General features: G+C 42.9%; 1 protein-coding gene and 1 long non-coding RNA gene across 7 annotated transcripts in view; one reads left to right on the top strand and one right to left on the bottom strand.

Moving 5' to 3' along the window:
- The window catches only part of MSRB3 (methionine sulfoxide reductase B3), a 292,235-nt gene that overhangs the window by 243,841 nt on the left and 25,751 nt on the right, over nucleotides 1–22,643 (top strand). The gene's annotated exons all lie outside the window — the stretch shown is intronic.
- The window catches only part of LOC115098798, a 37,810-nt gene continuing 21,904 nt past the window's right edge, over nucleotides 6,738–22,643 (bottom strand). Inside the window, exons 2-3 of the long non-coding RNA XR_003858616.1 lie at nucleotides 15,432–15,510; nucleotides 6,738–7,516 (exon numbers count right to left, since the gene is read on the bottom strand). This is a non-coding gene — a long non-coding RNA (uncharacterized LOC115098798). The remainder of the gene's footprint in view (nucleotides 7,517–15,431; nucleotides 15,511–22,643) is intronic.

The following is a 22,643-nucleotide window of genomic DNA, read 5'->3' as shown; positions in this document are numbered from 1 at the left end:
TCCCTTCAAAACAATGTACCTTATTACTCACAGTTCAACATAGTCTCAGCTCAGTGTTTGGACAGCAATATTATACAGGAGCTGCCTTCCTCCTGAAGCCTGGGCCTGGTCTGGTATTCCCCACCTGGATCCCAGCTCATTCCCCAGTCTCTGGTTATGCCCTCTGGGCCCACATGCCCCGCAGGATCCTGCCCAAAGGGCATACCCTCCTTAAGGAATTTAAGGTGGACCAGGCAAATAGGGGAACACTAGGGGCACTGTCTCTCACATGGGTTATTTTTCCCTATATGCATAACCTTGCACTTGTCCACATTAAATTTCATCTGCCATGTGGACGTCTAATCTTCCAGTTTCACAAGTTCCTCATGCAATTTATCACAATCCACTTGTGATGTAACTTCTCTGAATAATTTTGTGTCATCCGCAAATTTGATCACCTCATTCATCATACCTCTTTCCAGATCATTTATAAATATATTAAAAAGTACCGGTCCAAGCACAGATCCCTGAGGCATTCCACTGTTTACCTTTTTCCACTGTTTCCTGTCTTTTAACCAGTTTGCAATTCACAAAAGGACATTGCCTCCTATCCCATGACTTTTTAGTTTTCTTAGAATCCTCTCATGAGGGACTTGTCAAATGCTTTCTGAAAATCCAAATACACCACATCTACCAGTTCACCTTTATCCACATGCTTATTCACTCCTTCAAACAAATGTAACAGATTTGTGAGGCCAGACTTCCCTTGGGTAAATTCATGCTGGTTGTGTCCCATTAAAACATGTCTATCTAAATATATTCTATGATATTATTATTTATAATAGATTCCATGATTTTTCCCAGCACGGGCGTAAGGCTCATTGGTCTCTAGTTTCCTAGATCACCTTTGGAGCCCTTTTTATATATTGGGGTTACATTGGCCACCTTCCAGTCTTTAGGTACAATGGATGATTTTAATGATAGGTTACAAATTACTTGTAATAAGCCTGAAATTTCATTTTTTAGTTCTTTCAGAACCCTGGGATGTATACCATCCAGTCCAGGAGATTTGCTACTCTTCAGTTTGTCAATCAGGTCTACTACATCTTCCAGGTTCACCGTGATTTGGTTCAGTTTATCTGAATCATCATCCTTGAAAATGGTCTTCGTAATGGGGATCTCCCCAGCAATCCTCCTCAGTAAACACCAAAGCAAAGAATTAATTTAGTCTTTCCGTGATGGCCTTATCTTTCTTAAGTGCCCCTTAGTTCCATATGCATGAAATGCCTTTCCTATAAATAATGCTTACCTTGTCTGATATCTGATTGTGAAATGTCTTGCTCTCCAACCCCTTGCACTGCTGCATCTGGTATTGTTCTGAGGACCATCCATCCAGCTGGGGTAAAAGTTTGTCTAGAGGGCTTCTCTAACATGCTTTTCTTGACATTGTGTCAAAGGTCTTGCCACATGTGGCTGAGGCCTTGCATATTTCTATCATTGTGGAAGACAGCATTTAATTTGTGACAGATTTTCTCCAATGTCTTCTTCTTTCTATAAAAATCCTACTTTCCTAGACTCCTTCCCATATAGGATGTTCTGAACCTTCATCATCTCCCCATCAAAAATGTCCACCTCCCATGGCTGGAAGGTTTTGGCTTCTTAAACATAGGTCCTTTGCCTGCTGTTGGGAAGAAAGGCAATGAGACGTGAGCTTAAATACACACATGCACACCTAATGGATATTGAATTACATATACATGGCTGGAATTGCATACAGAAAATTTACATTTGCGCTTTTATAAAATAAAAGCAATAATTAGCATAGAACTTGTATACAAGTTCATGTATCACAAGTACATGTGTAAAGTGTCCCCCCTTTTTGGTATATGCTTAAATAATGCAAGATAAGTGTGTATGGAGCTGACCAAGATGCTAGATATTTTGTGTGAGGAATCCAAGGCATTGTGGATAAAGGCTTCATAATCTGAAATCTTTTTCCAGTATGACCAAAGCTCCTCACCTATATAGCTGGTATTTTATCCAAGATAATTCACTCATCTGCATGTTCTTATGGTTCCTGTGTATTAGAAGATTTCAGACTGTTTGTTTTTGTCCAGAGGGTTACTTTAGCTCTGTTACCAAACAATCACCATTCTTGTTAATATATCTGTTTGTAAAGAAAGTTGCTGTGGTTTCAATCACTTCTGATCTTGTTTCAAGTGATTTCAATCAGAGTCTAAAGGATTGCTTTGGGTGGGCTCGTCTTCATTATAGGAGAACTAGCCGTTAAGCCCGTAACAACGGGCTACATTTAAAAAAAAAATTTTTCGGTCCATTTCCTTCCCACTCCCTCCCCCTCATTCTCCCTCCTCCCCTAGTCTTTCCTCCCTCCCTCTCCCCCCTCCCCTCCCTCCCTCCTCCTCTATTCTCCCCTCCCTCTCCTCTTCCTCCCTCTCCTCCCCTCCCTCTCCTCTTCCTCCCTCCCCCTCTATTCTCCCTCTATCCCTCTCCCTCTCCCTCCCCTTCCTTCCTCTCCCTCCCTCTCCCCTTCCTTCCTTCCCCCCCTCCCTCTCTCCTCCCCCCCTTCCCCTCCCCCCCTTCCCCTCACGCTCTCCTCCCCTCAGTCTCTCCTCAGTCACTGCCCCTCTCTCAATCCCCTCCCCTTTCAGATCATCCACAACCTGCAGACGGAAGATCTCCGGGGGGGGGTCCCTCCCGCGCGCGCGGCGCCGCTACTGCTCGTCGTTGCCGCCGCTGCTCCTGCTTCTCACCGCCGCCGCTCCTGCAGCCCCAGCGCCATTTTTTTTCGGGCACGCTTGGCTCTGACCGACGTGCTCGCCCGCACATGCGCGGTAGAGCTGCTCTCTACTGCGCATTTGCGGGCCGTCGGTCAAAGCCCATTTATAAGGTAGATAGGAGATGATGAGGTAATGGTTAACTCTGAGTCCCAGATAGCTCACAGCTGTGTGCTTTTCTGAGAAAGCCTTCAAAAAATCCTATTGCCTGTATGTCAAATAGAAGACTGGGGGTCTCGGGGAAATGATGTAAAGGTTAGCAGACCTCTGTAGGTATGTGGAGATTCCTGAGATATTTATGTTGGAAAGGCAATGCAAGAATTCCTAGCTGTGAACTGAAATCCTTGTGGGTGGAAAGCTGGTCCTCCTACCTGAGTCATGAGCTGGTATATGTTGAGTGATGGTGAAGATTCCACCTCTGTTTATTTGAAAAGGCCACTATTTTTCAGTATCTTGTCTCCCCTTTGTGTAATGGTAGTTAAGGTATTGCAGCCATGTTTTCATCCTCTATAAGCTGACCCTGTATTTGTGACTTAACTTCACACATCTCTCTCTGGTACTTAGAGGAGTTATGACCTAAGTGGTGACATTTCTGTAGTGTAACGTCCCTTACAACAAGGACACTTGGGGAAGTTTTGCCTAGACTTGACACCTTATATTCTTGAGCCAAGCTTAGGCTGCTGATGGGGGTAGGAGAGAAGACTATGGAGGCTATGGGAAAGAGATGGATGAATATGTGACACCCCCTCCTTGATCCGGACTATGAATTTACCCCTATGCTTGGGATGGGGAGTACCACATGAAAAATTATATTTACTAATATGATTTACCTTTGGGGTTCGTAGCCTGAATGAGGGATGAGATAGGGTCCCAGTCACTCCAATACCACAATTCTGTACCCTTCCCAAACAACCTCTCACTTGTGGCCCCACAGACCAGATAAAACCATCACACCAAAATAAAACAGTAATTAACCCTTATCCAACCAGAACATTAAATAGGAAAAGTACAGTAGTGAAGAAGAATATAAACTTGCAGTTTTCTTATTTTATATCAAGCAATAAAAAAATAACTGTGGGTATGGCCAGTTAGCTAGAGCAACCATCATATTCATATGGATAGAAGCAAAAATAAGGAATGCTAATAGAGAAAGGTGGTGTGTGGGGGGGGGCCAACAGCAGTGAAGTACACAACTTTCAAAAATTGTCTTTACCCCTGAGTACTCAAAAAAAAAAAAAAAAAAAGGGGGGGGGGGGGAGGAACAGACCCATTGTCACTAGTTTGTAAATGGTGCATCCTGTCCTAAACATTAAATTGTGTGGAAAAGAAAATGAAGAGGTCCCTCTTGATGGTGGAGCTGGCTAGATAACAAACTAAATAGATGAGCACTGCAGTGTATGAAAGGTCTTTCTTTCTTGGGGAGCTTCCCCAAATGGTTTACTTGGTACCAAACAGAAAGCTGGCCTGGTTCCAGTCTCTTACAGAAAGACTATGGTCCACCAGTTTTTCTTTAACAGCAAGAGTTTGTGCTTGATTTTGGCTGAAAAGCTGAAGCAACTATGATGAGATATAGAATTTGGAGAGAAAGGCAAGGAAACAAACCTTTTCCCTCCTCTGCTAAAATACTCTCTTTGCAAAGTTTAGATTACTCATCTCTTAGAAAGTTGATCCATCCATGTGCTCCTGGGCCTGGATGTTTCTGGAAAAGCATTCTCTCAGCTCCTGGCTCCTCTGTCCCTTGTTGGGATTTTACATGTAGCTCAGTTATGAAGCAAGAACAGCTGTTTATCTCTCTCTTTCCTCAGAGTGCAGATTCTGTCTCTCCCTCTTGATAATTAGCTCTTCAGGAGAAGAACTGATTGCAGGGCTGCCAAATACACTACTCTCTTCCTGGCTCTTGGCTCCAGCTCCTGGCCGTCCCCACCCCACCCCTCACACACAGAACCAGTCAGTTTGCACCTTTTCTTTCTTAAATTGTCTCCCAGCATTCCTTTGGCTTCCTTCTCTCCTGGTTATGTAATACTGTTCTCTGGGCAGGCTAAATAGTACAGCCCTTTCCCCAACTTGTTAACACTGTGAGTGCTGGATGCTGGTTCTTGCAGAACATTTGTCATTCACAGAAGAGCATATAGGGATGTAATTTTATATTCCTTCACCTTGGCTACGGTGGCTTGCAGTCTCTGTAAGGTTGAAAAACCGTTTTTACCGGTTCGAAGTACATCATTCAGATCTAGACGCAGCTCAGTCTACATTGTAAGGCTCCAATACATAATGGGTTCGTGGGGGCAGGAACCTGGTTTATAGTAGCTTGCTACACATAGCTACATGCAGGTCAATGTGTGGGTGTGAGAGTGAGTGCAGCAGGCTGTCCTGAAAGAGGCTTGATTCTGGAGTGACATGGCACCTATTATGCAAAAGAAGCCACACATAAAAGATAACAATTATAAAATGTTCATAAAACTTTAGCAAAATAAAACTTTTATAAAAAAAAAAAATAAGAAGAAATATAAAGCTGGGAAGAAAAGGAAGTTCTAGGGACCTAACGATATATACAAAAAAAGGTTCCTGGAGTCCCAGGAGGAAAGGTCATGTTAGGCTTGGTGAGCTGGGGGGGGGAGGGCAAAGGTGGTAGATGCATGTTACCCAGTTTAAGAGCAGCCTTGTGGCCCTTTTGAGCATGGACAAGGCTCTCTCCACTACTGCCACCAGCCTCCTAAGTTCAGCTCCTTTGTGGCCGGCTGCTTCCCCTCATCCTTAGCACAGCGGCATCCATAGTCATGATAGACTGGACCTCTGGGCTAGGAGCAGGTGCTCCTGCCACAGAGCCAGCCTCCACAGCCACAGGGTGCTGGCCTGACTTGAGTGCTAGCTGTCCCCATTCATGCCCACCTCCCTCCCCAGTAATGGCAAGATACCTTCTGGACCTGCAGCTTGAGGTGAGGGAGGGGGAAAGTTCAGGGGCAGATCCAGGGTGATCAGGCTGGAGAGGAAGATCCCCCAAAAGGGCTATGTGGGGGGAGGGGCAGGATCCTGGCTGGCCTGCTGCTGCAGGGGGTGATGCTAGATGGCCACTTGCAGCTGGTGCTGTAGCTGCATTGGCAGGAGGGGCCTCTTCCATCTCCTTATCAGAGGAGAAGCTGGAGTTTTCTGTGAAAATAGAAAAACGTGTGTGTGTGTGTGGCAAGCTGTCAGCTAGTGTACACTGGTGCATGATGTGAAGCATCATAACAGCTGTAAGAGTGTATTCCATTTATGGGAGGGGTAGAGGCAATGGGATTTGATCCTAGTTGTGGGACACCCATCCTCTATAGGGGTGCAATGCTATATATAGGTTCTAACAGAAATGGAGACTTCTGTATAGCTGACTGCACAGTCAGGGCCGGTGCAAGGGTATTGGGCACGCTAGGTGACCCTTGCGCTGCCCCTCCACCCCCCCCCCCCCCCCCACCTGTTTCGGCACCGACTGTGTGCTTCTCAGGGCCGCAAGCAGCTCGCGGTCCTGAGAAGCACAACGTCTCTCTCTTTGCCGCAAGCGGGATAGGCCCCACTTGCGGCACCATGAGGCTGCTCTTCGGCGCCCCCTATGGCTCGACAGGTGGGGCCTCTTCCATCTCCTCATTACACGCGTAACCCTTTTAAAATCAGCCCCATACCTTTGGATTGTCAAAAATATGTTTAGATTTTTCCTTGGAAAAAATTACTTGTAAACATTAGCTGATGCAAATGTGTGTGGTATTTTTTTTATGCGATAATTTTCAAAAGAAAAGTATCTGCATACTTTCCCTTTGAAAATGATTGAAAGGTCTGCAGGTAAAAGTACCCGCAGACTTTACACTAATGTGGGCAGTTACAAAATGGCCCTCTAAAAGTACTAAGCATTTAGACTTAATTGGAAGTTTATTTATTTATTGTTTTAGGGGTTTTATATACCGGCATTCATTATACAATCACATCATGCTGGTTTACAGATTAACAGGGGGTGTAAAAACAAAAGAACTTAAAACTGGAACATGTGAGATGAGAGCGTGAAGTTACATTAAACAAAGGGTGATCAAAACTGGGAAGAGAGAGAAAGACAATAGAAATTTAACTTAAGAGAGGAGAATTATTTACAATGATCAGAATTGTTAAAATGATCAGAAAAGTTAAAGAATTGTTACAATGATCAGAAAAGTTAAAAAAATAAAATAAAATAAAACATGATTTTTAAAATTCAAACATTTCCTCACTATCGTTTTCAGTATGACACAAAATGCCAGAAAACTGTTTAATGCTTTTGTTTAGCAGCAGCTTATCATGTAGCCCTAGACAGTTTTGCCACCAGCTGGTGACTTTGGAGTACTTTTAAGTTTTTCTGAAACCTGACCTAACATTCCAGATGTTGCAGTAGTTTAAAACCTATTTTCTTAAATAAGATGATCATCTCCACAGCTGTCTAAAGCAGTCAAAGCTGGTTTTCGCCCCCCCCAAAAGAAAAAAAAACCCAATTAAATTAGGTGCAGGTTTTTTCAGTTTATGCTCCAGTATATACAAAATCATCCAGCTCCCTTCCTGGTGACAAATCTTCATTAGATTAGTTGGGTGAGTATTCATGGGGATTTTCATCTTCTGAGTCACAAAATACATTCCCTGAAGAATTTCCTGTGTCTGATTGGAATTTCATGTCTTTGTAGGTTTAGCTGTATTACTTGAAGTAGTTATGTTCTACATGGCTATACTCTTGAAGGCTCACACACTGACGCCTGTTTAAAAGAAAAATGGATCCCTTTCAGAGCTTAACCATAGTAATTTTATTCAGAAATTATTTAATATTTTTTCATCTTTTCCTCTCATGTCAACAATGGTTTCACTTGATGCCTGTGTACTTTATCAGCATTAATCTTTATATACCTACTTGAGCATGGCTTTGTGTAATTTTGTCACTGCATTTCTTGTGACTTAATGTGTACCTTGTGGGTATATCCCATCAGATTTTCATCACTTTTGTGGTCCAAAGGAAATGAGATAATGTTTCAAGTATATTGGGCCACTTTAGTAAATGATGAATTAAAGATTATGCTTTTTTAACATGTGAGTTTTAGTAGTTTTAGAGCAAGTTTAGTTTAAGACCATTACCCCCCTCAATAAGTATATAGTTTTAAATGCCAGTGGTTGGCATCCAGTTTTTCTGCCACATGATACTATATTTTAATACTTTTGGACTTTCAGGATCTGGCATGAAAGAGACATGCTGTGAGAAGTTATTATGCTTTCACACAATTAAAAAACTAGTGAATGATTATGAACCAGCAATGATTTATCAGTTAAATTTATCTCAGAAAAATACAAAAAAACCCTGGTACACTCCCACACTAAAAGATTTAAAACATGCCCTTAGAAAAGCCGAAAAAAATTGGCGTAAAGAACCACACCTACTCTACTTGCACGATACAAAACTTCACTGCAAAATTATAGTGAGATGATCAACAATGCAAAAAAAAAATTACTACGCTGGTAAAATACAACCAATTTCAATTCAATCCAAAAGTGCTGTTTGAATATGTCACTTCACTTACAAACCTCACTCCAAATATCATCCCAGAAGAAGAAGCCAAAATCAAATGCGAACAACTGGCCTCTTCTCTTTCAGGACAAAATTAACAAAATTATGACACGCTTCACACACAATTCCCACTTGCCCCAATTCAATAACCTCTGTCACAAAAAAGACTCTACACCTCAGCTACTATCTTTGAAAACACTGCAACAAACTGAAATGTATCCCTACTCAAAAAAGCTAGACCCTCCTCTCACCCCTTCTGATACCATCCCCACAAAACTCCTCCTCACTGTCCCTGATCTAATAGCCAGCCCTATCTCTAACATATCAATGCATCTATTGAACTTGGACAAGTGCCTAACTCTCTCAAATTTGCTATCCTTAAACCCACTTTAAAAAAACCTAGCTCGACCCATTAGACCTTGCCAATTATCGCCAATTTCTAATCTCCCATTTATTGCTAAAATCCTAGAAAAACTATCAACCGTCAACTTAGTGACTATTTAGAAGAACACCAAATCCTCTCTCCCTCACAATACGGATTTCGCAAACTACATAGTACTGAAACCCTGCTCTTATCTCTGTCTGATTACCTTCTCAAAAGCCTAGATAAAAATCTACCTCATCTTCTAGTAATCCTGGATATTTCAGCGGCTTTTGATACCGTTAACCACCAAATTCTCCTCCAACGCCTTCACGAGATTGGAATAACTGGTACTGCTCATAACTGGTTTACTTCCTACCTGTCCAACCGTAACTATAAAGTCAAAATTGGCAACCACCTTTCAAAAGAAATCCCCCTGAAGCAAGGAGTCCCGCAAGGCTCTTCACTTTCATCTACCCTTTTTAACATCTATCTCCTACCACTCTGCCATCTCCTCGCCAATCTTAAGCTTCCACACTTTTTGTACGCTGATGATGTACAAATTCTTATTCCAGTAACGGAATCCATACCCAAAGCCATTGAAATCTGGGACACTACCCTCGCTTCTATCAATAATCTACTAACCTCCTTACAACTTGCCCTCAACTCCACAAAAACAGAACTCATGATCATTTCTCCTCCCACCCCTACATGCTTCTCCCACCTCACCAAACATCGACGCACATACAATTCTCCCACCAAGTCCGAGACCTAGGAGTCATTATTGACGACCAAATGGCCCTCAAAAAATTTATCAGCGCAATCCTTAAAGAGTGTTTTTTCAAATTACATACACTCAAAAAATTGAAACCCTTACTTCACGCATCTGATTTCCGGACAGTTTTACAAGCCATGTTGTTTTCCAAAACAGATTATTGCAATTCACTCCTCCTAGGCCTACCTAAAAATGCCATCCGCCCCTTACAAATCCTGCAAAATACTGCAGCCCGCATCCTCACTAATACAAATGCAAAGGAACACATTACGCCAGTTTTGAAGGATTTTCACTGGCTCCCCATTCAATCTCGCATACACTATAAGACACTAACACTTATCCATAAAGCCCTCCACAATCCTGAAATGAAATGGTTTAATAATACTCTACAATTTCAAAACTCTATTAAACCCACCAGAAATCAATACCTTGCCACATTACAGACCCCCTCGCCCAAAACTATATAACTATGCTTCTACCAAAGCGCGAGCGCTTTTCTTTTGCTGGCCCATTGTTATGGAATACCATGCCCACCGAACTGCGCCTTGAGCCATCTCCCAAAACTTTCAAGCAAAAACTCAAGACATGGTTATTCACACATGCCTATACTTGAAATAAATATGTCCTCCCCTCCTTTACCTGCCCTGCCTTTCTACCAGACACCCCCTGTCTATATACCATCTCTAACTTCTCCTATTTCTGCTCCTATTCTAATGATCCTACCATATTGCTCCTAATTTAAGATTAGCACTTTCGCTCCCCTCTTACCACTTATTTAGAACTCTATCACCCTCTAACCCTCTCCCTTAGCTTTTACCTTTTTCCCCTTGAACCCTCTTTACTCTATAGTGTTGTTTTAATTCAGCTCAGTTAAGTTACAATAAATGATAGTTCTGTTTTTGTAAAAGATTTCTACTTGTTTTATGTTCAAATATTTATATACTTGCCTTTTTTTAATTGTATAACGCTTATATAACTCTGTTAAATGTAAAACGCTCCGGCGTAAGTTCCTGTTCACTGTACACCGACGTGATATCTTTGATGAGCGGCGGTATATAAAATTTATAAATAAAATAAATAAATAAATTAATAATACTAATACAATTATTTGGAGAAGTTAATTTTTAGCTATTTTTATTAGCACAATTTTAAAATACTTGCTTCCTGGTATGTATATATACAGATAATGTAAATTCTTAGAGGTTTATTTTCAAATGGTTGCTACATGGCTAAGATAACCAATTAATTTAACTAGTTATCTTTAGGTGAATTTTCAACTAAATCTAACTAGTGTAGCTTTTCAGCTGAAAATTCACCTATATCTAGCGGGTTAAAATCTGGCTAATGGTCATTATCAAACAGTGTTAGAGCCCTAATGTGTGTTAAATGGGGTCTAATGCATGTTGCACGTGCAATAAATATCGCAACACAAGGTAGCTTGCAAATTTTAATTTGAGTATGCAAGTGGGAGGAGTTAATACAAATTAGGGTCTCCTGCTGCATTCCGCGATAGATTAACGCACAATAATGTAAGATTTAACATCAGAAAATAACTACACTTTTTTTTTGTGGTAGAGGGTAAAAAAGCAGCTATTAGCGCACACAATAAAATGAGGCCTTCTGTCAGATACATGTACCATGCCCTCCTGGGACAATAAAAACACCTTTTCTTACCTGGCCTGTCTTCCTAAACCTATTAAGTTTTTGGCAAGTTTACTTGTTGGGGGATACTGGCTGCTTCAGGATGCTCATCGCAGACAACAAGAACCACCACCACAAGAACAATCAAGGGAAGTTCCAACTCCTTCTAGGGAAGTCCCTACACTGGAGCCCGAGCCACTGGCCCCGCAGGGAGAGGGTTGTGGCCCATGGCAGTGCTTACCATGTAGGTGGGCACAGTGGAAGAGATTTAGGGAGCATATCTTTCCTCCACGAGCCTCATTGCTGGGCATGCCAGAAGATTATGTGGTCAACAGGTATCTCCTCAGCTCTCAGGTTATCTTGGAATTATATGAAGAAATCCGAGGGGATCTGGATCCAGTCACAGAAAGATCTCGTACTATACCGGGGCTCACCAAACTATTGGCCACCCTGCATTTTATGGCACGGTCTCCTTCCAGATGACAGTAGGGATCATTGGGGGAATGTCCCCCACTTTTTCCCACTGTCTAGGCTAGGTCATAACAGCTTCTCTGACTGCATTAATCACTACATAGCATTCCTTAGGACAGGCAGGTCTTGATAGAATTGAAGAGAGGCTTTTATGCCATTGCTAACTTTCCCAGTATTCTGGGATCTATTGACTGCATTAAGGTTGCCATCATCCCACCCCGTAACAAGGAGGAGATGTTTTGCAACAGAAAGCTCTTCCACTCCATCAATGTGCAAGTGGTCTGTGATGCTCGACTACACATCCTCGAAATGGTGGCCAGGTATCTAGGAGCTGTGCACGATTCCTTTATTCTTAGGCAATCGGGCCTCTTTGAAAATTTTGAGGATGGCCTCTACAGTGATGGTTGGCTCGTAAGTAAGAGAGATGCTTCCTTCTCTATTCCCTCTCTGGCTATGTGTTTGCAGCAAATGGCACAGACATGGGGAGACTGTGGGGGATGTAATAGCATCGCTGACATGACAAGTGGCTTGTATAGTTAGGTCTACATGCCATTGCACCAGGGCCTGGCTTTCTCTCCCCATGATCGAGAGGCCTGCTAATGTTGTGAGGCCAAACAATGCACTTGCCATAAAGCTTTGTGCGTGAGCAACCACTACATACTTTCTATGGGTTCACTTTAAACATTTGCCTTTTCCAGTTCTCCTATGTGGAGCAATTGAAATCTCACTGGTTAATCACAACCTTTTAGTGTCCACACTACTGGCACTCCCAGATCAGGTGTGCCCTGTTAGTAATGGGTCAGCTACGATGTCAGGCACAGTTTGTCTTGCCCATCACACAGGTAAACCAGAAGCTGCAGCCTGTGCATTTTTGGGCCTAGAATATTCACTGTCAGGACAGATAAATTTGTATCTTTAGAGGTCATACTGCAGAGCAGCCAGGGACTTGCACATGAGGTAGAGGTTTTTCTGCTAGGACAGGTGTGGCAGCTCTGATGTACTACTTCATGGTTAGATGACTGCTACGAATGGGTAGCCTTAGCTTGGTTGTGAGGGACAGTCACACTCTAGAAATCCTATAAACCACAAATAGCTCTGCAGCTTAAAGACACAGCCTAAAGCTACAGGTTGACAGTTAAACATATTAATCACAGAGTTGCCATTTTACAGCCTCATCCCATAGCTGACATCCATGTGCATTTGAAGTTGTGCCCCTGTATATGGGATGCTTTGTGTCACATGGGCCTGCAAAGACACTGGTGACAGCACTGCCTCACCTATTTCAGAACTAGTGCTGACATCAGAGTGCTCACCTAGCAGGCCTTCATTCACAGGCTTTAGTAAAGTGCTGTCAAAGATTGTGGCATTCCCACAATGCTTACAGGTCATTGCAATCTAGCATACCTCTTTGTGGTATGCTAGATTGCATCCATCCTGCTGCACCTACCTAGGCAAAATGTCAACTATCATGTACAGATGGTGAGGGCCTTTGCTGTTGGGATGTCATGTTGGTTATGTTAGCTTCTTGGGGAGGCTAAACAAGGATGCTGGTCAGACTGTGTGAAGGCAGGATTGGGAATCAGATGGTATCATGCCTTCACTTGTATTTGAAAGTCACCTCTGAAATGTCAAGGTCAGACTCTGCTTTCTAATGACTCTAATAGCACCCACAATTCTCCTAAGAAAAAGGTTCACCTCATTGAACCCAATGCAAAGGTGTGTTAGTAGCTATTTGCCTCACCTGACACGTCACAGGTAGTCTTTGTCAAATATGAAGATGTCACGTACTGCAAGGCCCTTGGCCAGGGCAGCTCAGGGCTAGTCACCTGGTGCTGCTCTATGTATGTACCTAGCAAATATGCAGCGTAGTTGTTTCGATAGCTAGTATCAGTTACACTCCTTTTGCTATCTGTGGCCACCCTTAAAGCACATAGGCTGAGGACTCCTGGGGTGAACAGCTTGCAGTATTGTCTAACTTTCCAGTGTTTTATGGTTGGAGGCCCTTGCTGGTCCACATGGCTGCCAAGACTTGTGACCAAGATGGAAGAGTTGTTGTCCTATAGGCTGTGTTTCATATGCTGTTTGTCAGTTTTACAGTTTGTGGTCAGCAAGGCAGGTGTGCTGAGAGAGTCTCAATCATCAGCTCCGTGTTTAGCATAAAGGCTAAAGAAGGTGTCAGCTGATGACCCCAGGAATCTACACCCTGCCTCATTCTGAATCCTGCTACTGTGCTGAATGTATATGCCTACTGCTCCCAGAGGTCTCATGTTGTTGGCATGATGGCTTATGTACTTTCTGTGTTGTTCGCTTGCAAGACAAGCATTTAGTGCCACCTGAGGGCTTGAGGAGCCCATGTCAGTATCTCTGACAGTGCTTATCATATATGCTTCTCAATAGATGTTTGTCATGCTGACAGGTGTAGACGATAATCTGTGTGTTGTTAGGTAGGGATGTGAATCGTTTTTTGACGATTTAAAACAATCGTCAGATATATTTTAAATCGTCAAAAATCGTTAGAGCCACGATACAATAACAATTCCCCTGATTTATCGTAAAAAAAATCGTAAATCGGGGGAGGGGGGAGGGCGGGAAAACCGGCACCCTAAAACCCACCCGACCCTTTAAAATAAATCCCCCACCCTCCCGAAGCCCCCCAAAATGTTTTAAATTACCTGGGGTCCAGTGGGGGGGTCCCGGCGCGATCTCCCGCTCTCAGGCCACGGCTGTGTTAAAAGAAATGGCGCCGGTGGCCCTTTGCCCTTACCATATAACAGGGCAAAGGTAGCGCCGGCGCCATTTTGGTTCCTGTCACCCGACGTCACGAGTGCAGGAGATCGCTCCCGGACCCCCGCTGGACCCCCAGGGACTTTTGGCCAGCTTGGGGGGGGCCTCCTGACCCCCACAAGACTTGCCAAAAGTCCAGCGGGGGTCCGGGAGCGACCTCCTGCACGCGGGCCGTATTGCCAATATTCAAAATGGCGCCGGCGCTACTTTTGCCCTCACTATGTCGACATAGTGAGGGCAAAAGTCAAAATGGCGCCGGCGCTACTTTTGCCCTCACTGACATAGTGAGGGCAAAAAAATCAAAAACCATGACGATCAGATTTCCCTCGCCCCCAGCCAAAATCGATTGTTAAGACGATCGATCACCCGATTCACATCCCTATTATTTTAAGGCTCCCTCATTAACAGTTAGGGACCAGGCTGCCACAGACATCAGTGATGGTTGATTAGGAACAGGGCAAGAACTAACACATTGGCCATGTGTAGGGGCACAAAGTGCAGAAGGTAGTCTATATTCATCTATGGGCTAACAGATATGTGTCAGTGTGTGGGTCTAGGTGAGTGATGTGCTCTTAGCCTCTGTCTCAATCTGTGTCTGGGGGACATGTTGGGCCTTGTTGGTCCCTCCATTACCATACCTATGCATACCCCAGAGCACACAGGGTGTGTGTGTGTGCATACATTTTGCACACACTGCCTTTGGACCCCAGTGATTCTGTGCTTCCACTCTTTACAAGGAGTGCCTCAGAAATACGATTGTATCAGATGGGAAGAAAATGGCCTGATGCTTAGTGAAATAACATTCCACCTAGGGCTCTCACAGTTTATTCCTTGCGTCAAAAGAAGGAGTTGTGAAACTTGCCAGCATCAGACTTCAGATATGGTGTATCACATTTCTGTATGAGTAGATATCTGCCTGTAGGGTACCTGGAGTGAGCCTAATTGTCCTGGTTTTTTGGGGATGTGCATGGTTCCAAGAGCTGCAGCTGGCAGGGAAGATTAGCTATTTTGGAGGGGGTGGGGCCTAAGGCCTGCCAGCGCTCCTATTAGAAGTTCCCTTTTTTAAGACAGTGGCCTACTTACCCTCTTCTCTGTAGAACATATCCTGCACACTCGACATAGATCTAGGGATTCTTATAGATTGCGAATTCTCCATGAAATCCTGCGTTAAAAAAATCATAAGCGAAGGTTACTTCAAATGAAACATACTCAAAAGATTAAAACCCCTCCTATTCCCAAAAGACTTTTGAACTGTCGTACAGGCACTTGTCTTATCAAGATTAGACTACTGTAACTCACTATTCTTAGGCCTGCCCGCAAATATCACAAGACCATTGCAACTTCTGCAGAACTCTGCAGCTAGACTCTTGACAGGTATTAGAAGATCCGAATATATCACCTCAATATTAAAAGAACTTCACTGGCTGCCGGTCAAATATAGGGCCCAGCATAAAATCTTATCACTAATTCACAAAACCCTATACAATGAAAAAATTGAATGGCTAACCTCTTCACTTCACTTCCACACCCCCTCAAAAATCACCAGATCTACCGGAACAGAGATGCTGCCAATTCCTTCCCCCAAAATTGCCCACCTAAATAATGTAAAAGAAAGAACTATCTCTATTGCTGGACCCCTTCTATGGAACTCTATTCCGCAGGAATTACGACTAGAAGCTGACATCAAATTATTTAAAAAGGGGATTAAAACCTGGCTTTTTAAACAAGCCTACCAAGAGCTGTTAGCATAATTATCTCACTCTTCTGATTTTATACCAAGGTAATGTATATTTTTATTTTTATTATACTATCTCTACCCTAACTATACTACCTCTCTAAGTATTTAAATTTTGATTATTTAGCCTACTATTTAGTTTACTATGTTAATTATTTATATTATGAAACAATGTATTTACTTCCTTTCTTCTTTGGAAATGCAAATAATTGTAAATGATTAATGGCTAACTACTGTAAACCGATTTGATATGCTTGCATGAAAAGTCGGTATATAAAAATTATTAAATAAATAAAAATAAATAAATAGAGGCTGCCATACCAGGCTACATCATTTGAGACTTACTCAGACATATGTATAAGCTGGCAGGCTAGGCCTCTAAAGATTCTGCTATATAACTTGATATGTTTTATGTGCATACATAGAAGTGGTGGCACATTTCTGCTATTAATTTTAGGGGACAGGTTTATCTGCAAACTTACACTGAATCACTTGTCCACTATACAACTTTTGCATTAGGTACCCCTGTCTACATGCGGGCTGTTCTAACATTGTATCAGCATCTGTGTGACAGCTGAGGAGGAGTAAGGAAGTTGTGTAGGTTAGAGAATCCCCACAAGCCAAGAGCAGATAGCTATGAAACCAGCTGTTGCTTGGGGCCAGGCAGACATCCACAGACTGGCTGCCACCCCTGTACTGGCCTGGCTTGTTGTTCTGGATAATACCTGTTTGCTAAGGATGATTGTTAGCGAACAGGTATTATCCAGATCCACATGCCAGGCCAGTACAGGGGTGGCAGCCAGTCTGTGGAGGTCTGCTAGGCCACAAGCAACAGCAGGCTTCATAGCTGTCTGCTCTTTGGCTGTGGGGATTCTCTAAACTACACAATTCCCTCACTCCTCCTTAGTTGTCACAAAGCTGATGCATGGTGTTAGAGCAGCCTGCAAATAGAAGACATTTTGCTTAGTGTGAAACCCAAAAAGTGGTGTGAGGACACAAGTGGGGGCTCATTGTTAAGTCTTGTGGGATGATTAGTAAGGGGCCCATTGTTAAGTCTTGTGGGATGATTAGTATAACCTTCCCTTAATACCACACAAGCTTTACATCTACACTAAGAAGTACTCTTTGGCCCTGGAACCCACAGCTGCACTTTTATGCTCCCTAGAGATGAAAACACCTAGGACTCTATGTACTTTTCAAGTATCCCTCTGACTAAAGACTTATTTTTATTTAATTAATTATTTATTTATAAAATTCTATATACCATCATTTAGAGAGGTTCCATCACAACGGTTTACAAATATCATAATAATAAACATAAAATCAGTACAGCAAAAGTAAAAAACTTTAAGAAACAGATATTAACTATTAAGTTATACTTCAAATAAAAAATAAGACATTAAAACAAGTTAATAAAATATCTACAAATGCATCAAAAAGTAAAAAATAAAAAATAAAATAAGTAATAAACAGCGTAGCTGGCTAAACCTTCTGGTTCTGCTGTTTGTGTTCATTATAGGCTTTGCAAAAAAGCCATGTTTTCAGTTCTTTTTTAAACGTTTTTTTCATTTTGCTGCATTCTAAGGTTGTCAGGTAGTGCGTTCTATATCTTTGGTCCTGCGAGAGAGATGGCTCTATTTCTGACCTGCGTTAACTGTGCTGATTTTACTGAGGGAATGGATAGAAGAGCCTTATTACTTGATCTTAGATTTCTTTGTGGTGTATGTAATCTGATAGAGGCATTTAGCCATTCATTGCCTTCACCATAGATTGTTCTGTGTAGGATGCAGAGGGTTTTGTATTCTATGCGATATTGTATCGGATGCCACTGTAGCAAGATCAAAACCGGTGTGATATGATCATATTTTTTTGTATTGGTTAGTATATGTGTTGCAGTGTTTTGAAGAACTTGTAATGGTCGGATTGTGGATTATGGTAGTCCTAAGAATAGAGCAATACAGTAGTCCATACTAGAGAACAGTAAAACTTGAAGAACTGTTCTAAAGTTATTGTGATCAAGTAAAGGTTTTAACTGTTTAAGAGTTTGTAGCTTATTGTAACCTTCTTTAAGTTTCAAATTAATATGTTTATTTAGACTGAGTTCAGAATCAATTATCACTCCTAAATTTCGTGCATTACTTCTAATTTCAATACTCGTCTTGTTATCTTCTAAGGTCAGAAATGAGGGTTTGATATTGCTGGTTCTCAGATCTAAAAATATGACTTCGGTTTTCTCAACATTTAAACTCAATTTCATATTATCTACATCGCTGTCAGTCTGAGTGTTTCGTCTATTGAATTCTTAATGGGAATTAGAATTTGAACATCATCAGCATAAACGTAGTGTGTGAGACCAAGTCCACTGAGAAAATGGCAGACGGGAATCATGTATACATTAAAGAGAGTAGCTGACGGTGAGGAACCCTGTGGGACTCCTGTATCCAATTCTATTTTTTCAGAAATAGTGTTATTAATTTTAGTCTGAAAGAACCAATTTGTAATGTATGATTTGAGCCATTTAAGTATATGTTCTATTATACCGATTTTTCTAAGTCTTTCTAGAAGGATGGAATGGTTCACTGTGTCAAACACTGCTGACAAGTCTAGCAGAACTAACATAATTTTGTCCATTGTCGAATCCTCTTAAAATTGTGTTCGTACTGTAGTGCTTTCTGAAGCCAAACTGTGTGGGATATAAAATGTTATTGTTTTCAAGATGTTCCGAGAGTTGTGTTTGCACTATTTTTTCTGTGAGTTTTGCTAAAAATGAGAGGGTGGATATCGGTCTGTAATTATATCATGTATTATGTATGTCTGTATTATATCATGATAGCATTTGGTGCCACAGGCAGAGAGAAGTCCATTGTTTGATCAGAGGTAATATATATTCACCATGGAAGAGACCAATGGTTTGTTATAGCTCACGATGACCGGCACAAAACTATACAACCTATTGATTCCTAACAGAGTGAAGACATAGCTACTGCACCTCCAGCCAAGCATTTCTATACCTATTCCACTGGCTTATATATGAAGGGGAACACTAGCTAGCTAGTGCCCATCTCACATACATGCCCATGTACCCAACATTTAGTTAAGAGTATGCTCTCTGGAGCAGGCAACTAGAGCCAATTGTGAACCTCCACAGTAAGGAGCTTCCTGTTTAGCTCTTGCTGTCTTCCTTGGGAGCATACAATGAGTTTTGGGTTGTAGGCCCTAGCCCATATGATCTTGCCTGCTAGAAATGTGCCTAGTTGGAATGGCCAATGGCACTCTAACATGCAAGGTCATGTGGATCCCAAACCTTTGACTTAGTCGACCCTTAAGACAAAAAACATACAATGAAAATAGACAACCAGAAAATGTTTGTTCCAACCTGTGACCAGTTTATTACATAATAAATGTCATCAACAGATTGAAAGTAAGTCAAAATATTTGGTAATCATATTCTGCAAGGGCAAGATTCAAATTGTACATGATATTGTAACTGAAATGAACAGCATATTGAGTGTAGACCCGTACATACATTGTTCCAAATGGCAACATTACATATACAGTCTTATCTTATCCTTTTGCACAGTCATGATTACAGCAAAGAATATAGAAAGTGGAAGTGGCACCCCAGTAGCTACAGTACAGCTCTAATGTTAGAGCTGATAGCAGCTCAACCATGTGTTAACAAGAAGGCCCCAAACAGTCCATGTTGAAAGAGTGCATCAAGGGGACAACCTAAGGGCCAAGGCAGCAGATTTCAACAAGAAGGCAGCAGGACCAGGAACAAAGAGCACAGCATGGAGGCCAAGGACCAGGAGAAGACACAGCAGCATAGAGGCAGGAGTTCCAGGAGAAGACACAGCAGAATGGAGGCCGAGGACCAGGAGAAGGCACAGCAGCATGGAGACAAGAGCCCCAGGAGAAGACACAGCAGCATGAAGGCAGTGTTATGGTTATGACGTGTTGGAGTGGATGCTTGGGTACTGCAGTGATGGCCATTCCCACGGGGAGGAGCCCCGTGAGGAACCTCAGTACTAGGCTAGACTCTATACACACAGACACAGAGAAGTAGTATTTATTGTACAGCTTGATGGTACTGCCCGGGGTGGGCAGCAGTGAAGGTAGCCCAGGGAAGTAGTCCAGGGGTCCTCAGCAGAGGAGACCAGTCTCACACTCGAGTAGGTGATAGGCAGGGCGGCGTAGCAGGGACAGGTCCCGGATGTAAACCCTGAAGGTGAGACAGACTGAAAGGTTAGTACTCACTGAAGCAGAAGCTGTATTGTAGAAGGTCCTGGCAGGCAGAAGTTGTTAAGTGGCAAACACCAGATTAGGGAAAGCAGGCCCTCGAGGAGTGAGTTCCCGGTATCCAAAAATAGGTACCTGAAATAGAGCAGAAGGGCCCCCGAGGAGCGGGTACCCAGGTTAGTGAAGAATTACCCCGAAGGGCAGAGAGAGCTTCCTGCGGCAGCAGGGAAGTGGCAGAGCAGCTTAGACAGGAGGCATTCCAGTCCTTGCTAACTCAGTTTGTTAGCAAACGAAGGGCAGGTTAAATACCAGGATGTGATGATGTCACTCGGAGGGGACGCCCCCAAGGTTCCCGCCATGACGTGGATACAGATATGGGTGGCATGCACGCGCGCACCCTAGGAGGCTCTCAGGAAAATCATGGCGCTTGCCGTTGCCGATCCGGGGACACCGGAGAGAGCGGCATGAAGACGCGGCAGCAGCCATCTTCCCAAGGTGAAGGAGAGAGAAGGAAGAAAGGTGAGGCACAGAAGTCGAAGCCACCTGAGACCGAAGGACGCAACAGGCAGGAGCCCCAGGACAAGACACAGCAGGTTTCTTCCATCTAACTGGCACAGGAACTCTGTTGTCAGGACAGGCCCAGCAGACTTCTTCCATCTAGCCGGCACAGGAACTGTCAGGATGGGCCCAACAGACTTCTTCTATCTAGCCGGCACAGGAATTCAGTTGTTGACGGGCCCAGCAGGCTTCTTCAGCACAGGAACTCTATACAGAGGACCGGCCAGGCTTCTTTGGACAAGTCATGTTAGTTGACATAAAATACCAACAGTTCTGCTGCTTTATGGCCCTTTGCCATGATTTGGCTTGTCACTTGGGGGAAGCATGTCTTTGAAGGGGCCTACCCTTGGGTCGCCTCTTGGGCCAGGGACTGCTGCGGGATGTGGAGTCCTGGGATGCTCGGGAAGGCACAGTTGGAGGCTCAGGCATGCTTTTTAAGATCTGAGTCAAAACACTGGTCATGTTGAATGACATTGCCACCTTTGTTATAGCTTGTGAGTGTGCTGCCATCTGATCACGCAAGGAATGGTTTTGATTGTTGACAGCCATCCTCAGGTGCATTAGTGCTGCATAAATCAACATGGGCCACATAAAATAATGCGCCAAGTACTGATGCTACACGCAACCCATGACATGGTAATGTATCATGCTTCACGAAAATTGCCTATGCAGTAGACAGGAAATTAGCTTAACCACTATTTCTGCTATATTTATAGCAATTTGATGAATCTAGACCTAAGTCCTCTAAACCTCACTACCACCAAGCCAAGATCCCTCTCTTTTCCTCCAGATTATATTTTTAAAAAGACCTGCTGTTGTCATGCCCATCTGACAATAAAAATGTCTGCATAACCACTTTCCCTGCCTCCCAGTCTCCCCCCTATCAGATTTAAAAATAAAATGTCCCTGCAGTCATATTTCTTCCCTCCCAGTATCCCTGCACTCAAAAATATGTCTTAAAATGTCCCTATCGGTATCCTGGCTGTTAAAAAAAAAAATTTAAAAAAAAATGTCCCAGCAGCCACCCCTCTCCCTCCCGGTCTCCCCACTGTGCAAGAAAACTCAGAAGATCCTGGATATATCCTTTCTGGGACAGGAGGGAGAGAGGGAGAGGAATCCTCCAGCTGTTTTCAATTTATTTGCCTAGGAGACCTGGAGGGTAATGGAATAGCCATAAAGACATTTTCTTTATTTTTTTGTTTTTTTACTGCTGGGACATTGGAAGAGGGGGAAGGAGGTCATCGGGACATTTTTTAAAAGTGTGTGTCAAGACAAGGAGACCAGTAGTTAGAGATGGTGGCCACAGGGACATTTAAAAAATAATTTTTAGGGTAGAAAGACTAGAATGGAAGGAAGATCACCGGGGGGGGGGGGGGAGCATTAAAAAATATATATATTTAAAGCAGGAAAACTGGGAGGGAGGAGAAATCAGTGAGAGGGGTAAGTTTGCATTCTTTTTATAGGTTGGTGGGAAGTTGTCAGGAGGGCAGCCTGGACCTTTTTTTTTTTTTTCAAGATTACAATTGGGAGACAGGATGTCATGTCATATTTAAGTGTGTTGTTGCAGATTTTGTTAGCCAGGATAGGTCGATAATGCTGAAAATCAGCGCTAGCTTTCTAATGTTCTTGTCCCAACCTAATCCTGCCCTGGTCCACTCAGAATATGGCCAGCTAAATTTAGCCACTCAGTCTGGTTAGTTTTCAGAGGCTTTGATATGTCTGACTAAGTCCTTACTTGACTGCCTAGATCCATTTGAATCTTA

Source organism: Rhinatrema bivittatum, chromosome 9 (genome assembly GCF_901001135.1).
Source record: "Rhinatrema bivittatum chromosome 9, aRhiBiv1.1, whole genome shotgun sequence".
NCBI classification, from domain to species: Eukaryota; Metazoa; Chordata; class Amphibia; order Gymnophiona; family Rhinatrematidae; genus Rhinatrema; species Rhinatrema bivittatum.
The sequence above is the reverse complement of the archived record's forward strand: the minus strand, read 5'-3'. Positions and strand labels throughout refer to the sequence as shown.